Raw genomic sequence first — 6,000 nt, forward strand, 5'->3', positions numbered from 1 at the left:
GGCTCCAAAATTCTATTAAAACAGAAGAGCACAAGCAGAGCGAAGGAATATGCGGGAGGAAGGTCACCCTCGAAGCATGATAAGAAGACGCTGTCAGACAAAGTAATGACAAAGCATGTGCACCTTTTAGCTTTTCCTTTTGCCCCTTTGGAGAGTTGGGAAGAAGGGAAAGTATTTCACATCGTAGGGACTTTCTTTCTCAAAATTAGTTTCTCTCACGAAAGACACAAGTAAATATAAAGTAATCCTTTTTCATTTCAACTGAGTCTCGGGGAAAACTAATATCAGCTGAAGATTTAGAGACAAATAAAGCCTGTTCTTCATAAGCTCCCTCGGAACGAGAAAGCCTTTTAAGGAGAGTCTTTGCTGGGTACAGATACAGGGAAAGGGACAAATGCGGAAGACAGAGGCCTTACTGGTTTCAAGTGGGCAACAAGAAAACGCTCCAGGAGTACCACGAATTTGCCAGCAGCGGGTTGGCTCTGTTCTGCCTCCTCACTCCCACCATCAAGCCTCAAAGGCTTCGCAGCTTCACTTGCCAGGAGACAGTGGATAAAGGAAGTGCTGAGCCCCGCAGGGTCTCTGTAAATCACTCACAGCTACAAGCTTGGGCATCATCTTTCTTGTGTGTTTGCTGTTCTTAGTGTTTGATTTATGCCTTCAAAGAGAAAACTGACAATGCCGAGTCTGTGGCCACTCTATAAAGGACAGCCCCCGGGTGAGCCCCAACTCTGCTACAGAACAGCACACGGCAGCCCCCCTCCTGAGCGGGGCTGGCCCCACGGTGCCCTCAAGGATGCGCGAACGCGAGACTGGGCAACGGGGAAGTTTCGGGGGAAGTTAATTCACACTTTCTCATCAAAGGAAGTTGTGTTATTAATCAGTACGAGTGGCGCACCACCGAGGAATGATTTTGAGTTAGGAGATGGCGTGAGGTCACCCTGCTCTCTTGAGTCTGTCCTCGCACCGCTGGGTTTCTGACCACTGTGCTGGGGGTAACCCCTTCTACCTCTAGATGGAAGCGTAATTGCATTGCCTCAGAGTGCCTCTTCAGAGTGGCTCTCTGTTCCTTGCCATTTCTCCCCCAGCTTCCCCTTTACCCACTTACTCTAAGAGATTGCCACCAGTGGCTTTTGTGGCCCAATTTCTGAGACCAGTTTATTAAGAAAAAAACTGAAAAGCAGAGGTCAGAGGTGCCTGCCCGTAGAAAATTGCTCCTCTTGTTTTTGGTGTAAGCAGAATGACCTTCATGGCTGTCTGCCTATAGCTCTAGCCTGCTAGGAACAAAGAGCTACTTTTAAAAGAAGAGAGTTGTTACAGAGGAATTTGATGTTCGTGTCTCAAAACTTTGTTTTGCTGGTGAGTGTGATTACTTTGCCTTAAAACCATTTCTGTGACATCCCTGATATGGATGCAAATCATCTTATTTAACCTCATGGGCAGGAAGCACTTACCTTTGAAGGCCAACACTTGCCCGTATAAGTGGCTCTGCTAAGACTGAGGCAGACAGCCAGCCTTACTAGAAGTTGCTGGATGTTTGTATCTGAAACCTACTGAAACTTGTCTCCAGCACCTGAATTGCTTTGGGGTATTTGCAGCATTTTATTGGGAGCACACTTTGGGGCCAAATCAGAAAGGAGACAGGGTTGGAGCTCTTCACTTTCACACTCAGTGATTTCCCCCCAGAGCTCTAAGCCACACTTCCAACCTGTTAGGTCAGAATCTTGGAGGGGGGGGTAGGATGGAGGCACATCATTTTTTTTTTTTTAAGACCTCCCCAGGTGATTCCAGTGAGTAGCCAAGTTGAGAAACACAACCTTCAAGAAACCAAAGGGGATGATGTGTTGAGTTTTTGAGGCCCCAGATGTTCCTTTTGCAATCTGTCAGCCAGAGGGACCGTGGCCGGCTCCCCTCCAGGTTCACCTACAGAACAGAGAGACGTTGCTCTGTTTTCTTAGCTTCAAAGAAGAAACTCCTCCTCTGGGCCTATCAGAGAGTAGGGGGCACAGAGTAAGAGGTAGAAGGTTCCTTCGCTGACACACCAGTGAAAAGATGTTGCCTTCAATGTGTGCAGACTTTGGCTGGATCGGTTGAAAATGGGGGACTCTGCTCCCATTTTGTGGAGAACTTTTTGGAGCATGAAGACACCTGTGTGGTCAAGGAGAAGTGGCATGGTTCAGCTCATAACCCGGGGGATCCATTTGGTACTTCTGCTTCTGCCTGTGCTCACTAATTCAGGACAACAAAATGCAAGTCGATGTAAAAGACTTGCCCGAAGCCTCCAGGAGAGATGGATGAAAAGATGACAGCACATGCCACATGGCCAGCCTTACTCAAAACTTCATCTTTCTCCTTCGGACATTTTTATTTTTCTTCCAAATCCGAAGCTCTCCTTTCCAAAAATCTCTTCGATAGTCCAGGGTCATGGTGCTTCCCTTCTGCCTTTATTCCCTACCCTGCAAAACAACCCTCTCGTATGAACTTCATAATACTCCCTGTTATTTCTCAAGCATGGCCTTGCTGGGGAGTGGGGTGTTCTCAGTTCATCTGCCGCTAGATTAGAGACGTAGAAGTATTTGAAAAGCACACGTTCGTGGCAATCAGTCCCACTTCACACATTCCAGGCCCATACTCTCTGTTCTTGAAGCTCCAGAAAGGCCACATTTTCTGGACTGGTTGCCTGGCACCCAATTATCTCTTGCCTCGCCGCATCCTGTGCCCAGTGTCTCCCCACAGGGGCTGGAAGCACCTTGAGGAGCCCATCAGTCACCTCTCTGCACCTCCCCAGGGTCTCACGCACACGTCAGTAAAGACATTTGTTGATACACCACGTAGCACTGGAAAGCACCACTGTCTGAACGTGATAGTAAAGGGAACCAGGGACATGAAGGGCGCCTACTGTATGACAGCCAACCAGAAGATGGGAAGATGAGCACCTTGCCCAGATGCACCCTCTCCAAAAACGGGACTGAACCTCTTGCTGGTAGCTGAGCTCTGACGTTCACTTGACTGGCAATGTAATCCAGAGAAAAAAATCACGGTAGTGACGCCAGGGGCCAACCTGAGTGAGCGCTTACAGTGGGCGAGGCTCCGCTCGAAGTGTCTTGTGTGCGCTCACCGGCTCGGTCCTCTTCTCGACCAATGGCAGCCGGGCACGCTCCGCATCGCGACAGACACAGCCGGTCAGTCCTGAGGCTGGACTTCAGACCCCAGTCTCCGCAAAGCCCGGCGCATCCCGTCGCTGTGCTCTGCCTTTGGAAGCAGGCTCTGCTCCCCACGAGCTTCCAGGCCAGCTGGAGACGAGGCAGGGTGCAGAAGCTAAGCCCACAGCAGGGATGCGGCGCTGCGGGAGGGGCGTGTGCTGAAGCGTTGTCCGTAGACTGACCGGAAGCCTGCTCAGCTACAGAGAGAGGCTTCCTTCCGCCGAGACTCAGAAATTACAGGGTCGGTGTCTGGGAGGTTGGGTGCGGCCCATAACACAGGGCCACAACGTTCAAAAGACCAAAAATAAAACCGAGGGAAATTTCTCCTAGGACATAAATCTGCCCTAGACAGGTGAGGCGGAGGAAAAGAAAGGACACATCCATTTCCAGGTCTGCACAGGTGCCTCTGACTCAAAGTCAATAATTGTTCAAGGACGAGGGCAGTGATGAATGATCGGGAGATGACCTGTATGTCCAGACAAGATGGGTGGTGCTGGGCACAATAGAGAACAATCCCAATGTCATATAGAAAGGAGACAGGCCCCCATCTCTTGAGGGGGGGTGGCGGCTGCAAACTGACTGGTGCATACACCCTACTTTCTACCCCTCACTCGCAGATACCAGTAGATGGGGGGAGGGGGGATAGATCCTGAGCTCAAATGTGAAGGCTGAAACAGAAGCGGTTAGACTTCTATGTTCTGGGTCCTGGAAGGGACCAGATGTAATTCCAAAGGGATGCCCTGCCTGCCCTTTACTCTCTGACCTTGGTATATACTGATAGAAAAAGCATAATGCTAGACTCTCTAAAAACTCTCTCCGTGCGCCAGGGTCCCCTCACCCAGGTAGGGCTGAACAAGCCCGTACTGGCGACACCCTTGAACTACACGCTGGACCTAAAAGGTGGAGGCTTTGCAGCTCAGCCCCCAAGATCTGTCTACAGTGTTACACACAGAGCCATCCAGTTAGCAGACAAAGAGCAAACAGGAAGTGAAAAGCAACGTAAATCTATACTGAAGTCTTTTGAAAACATTGTAGGGGAAATTCATTTGTGCTTCTCAACAAAGTTCCTCAAAATCTCTTCCTATGTCACACCCATGGTAGCTGCGCCCAACATCTCCCAGCACCCCTTCTTTCAACCTTCCCCCAGGATCATGGAACTACCCCCAGAAAATTCTCATCTTTCCTCATCTCCTGTTTAATTTTCTCTTTCCTGTAACTGTCTGCCTTTCTCAATGTCCTCCAAGCTGGTAGCTTCACCCTGTCCAGTTCCTGACCACTCCCACTGATACCAATAATTAAGGCCCAGAAGCCAAAGATCCAACAGGTTCTCCTTTGGGATAGAGGGAGAATGCCAGAGATATGAAAGGCATTTATATGATCTAGGGGTTTTCTTTTCTTTCCAAGATTAACCTCCCCCTTTCCTAATTTATTTGTTTTAATTCTAGCCCAAATCCTTAAGGTAACTTAGCCTCGAAGCAAAGCAAATTCTGCCGGCTACGCACTAGCTCAATAATTCCCCAAACCTCAGGCTTTTATGGAGAGCTCGTTAAAAAGCACGGATTCTCAGGCCTCTCTCCAGACCTGCTCAGTCAGAATGTGGGGACAGACTCGAGAAATCTGTGTTTTTAACAAGCTCACCAGGTAATTCTGGTAATGTCTATGAGAATCCATTCTTTTTATTTTTTAAAGATTTTATTTATTTATGTGACAGAGAGACAGCCAGCGAGAGAGGGAACACAAGCGGGGGGAGTAGGAGAGGGAGAAGCAGGCTCCCAGCCGAGGAGCCCGATGTGGGACTCGATCCCGAACACAGGGATCACGCCCTGAGCTGAAGGCAGACGCTTAACGACTGCGCTACCCAGGCGCCCCTATGAGAATCCATTCTTACCTGATTAATAAAGGTCTGAATTGGCTTCATTTGTATGTAAGCCTCGTGTCCATAAAATAGATTCTTAAGAGACCACACAGCTTACCTCTGGGGTGTGGGGTGTGGAGAGAAGCCACAGAAAATGTGGGGATCCAGGGAGAATGAGCAGGGTTGGAACCCACCTATGTCACACATTCTGCCCACATCTATATGGCTTCTTCGAAATTGTTAGTGGCAATCCAGCAGATTAGCAGTAAGCAAACTTACATTTTGTTTATTGCCATAACTCAAAAAATGCTATTGGTTCTAACTAAATGTCTGTTTTTATGTTCAGTCACTTCCAGGCACGAAAGTAACTTGAACAAATCCCAAGGCATAAGGAAATGGGCCTCGTTCTCTAGGACTCCGCGGCATTGGAAATGAAGCTAAGCAGACTTTATTACATCCTACAATTCTGCAACCTTTTGCGAAGCATTTTATTACACTTGTGGAAGCCATCGGGGTTATGTTTCAATCATGATGACTGACAGGCTAACTTCAAAATAACAGCATCGACAGCCCTTCCACACTTCCTGGGCTATGTACTTAGAATAGAACCTTGTCTAAATTGTCCCTTGGCCTGGATGAAAATAAAATGGTAGTTAAAATATTTATCTTGTGTGTTGGGTAACTTAAAAATTGATATTTTGGGGCCTCTGAAAGTCAATCTTTTAGAACTACCATGCTTCCTGTAACCAAAGGTTTGTTAAAGCTGAGATAAAATTTAGAGAGTTTCCATTTTTGGTAGCGAACAAAACAGAACAAGAAATGCATAACCTTTCCTCGGTTGTATTCTCCTCCTGCCTCGGGTGCAGACAGGCAGAGCTGAAAGAGCTTAAGATGGCAAAAATGGGCTTCAGGAAACTAATAAACATGTAATGAGGTGATCGG

General features: G+C 48.0%; 1 protein-coding gene across 8 annotated transcripts in view; it reads left to right on the forward strand.

The window, feature by feature from the left end:
* FHIT (fragile histidine triad diadenosine triphosphatase) overlaps window positions 1–5,719 on the forward strand; it is a 1,380,201-nt gene extending 1,374,482 nt beyond the window's left edge. For all 8 annotated transcript variants that reach the window (XM_040628600.1, XM_040628602.1, XM_040628603.1 and 5 more), the window contains one exon: window positions 5,405–5,719. The gene's annotated coding sequence lies outside the window, so the exon portion shown is untranslated. The remainder of the gene's footprint in view (window positions 1–5,404) is intronic.
* The last annotated feature ends 281 nt before the right edge of the window (window positions 5,720–6,000 follow it).

Source organism: Ursus maritimus, unplaced genomic scaffold (assembly GCF_017311325.1).
Source record: "Ursus maritimus isolate PB19 unplaced genomic scaffold, ASM1731132v1 scaffold_14, whole genome shotgun sequence".
NCBI lineage: Eukaryota > Metazoa > Chordata > Mammalia > Carnivora > Ursidae > Ursus > Ursus maritimus.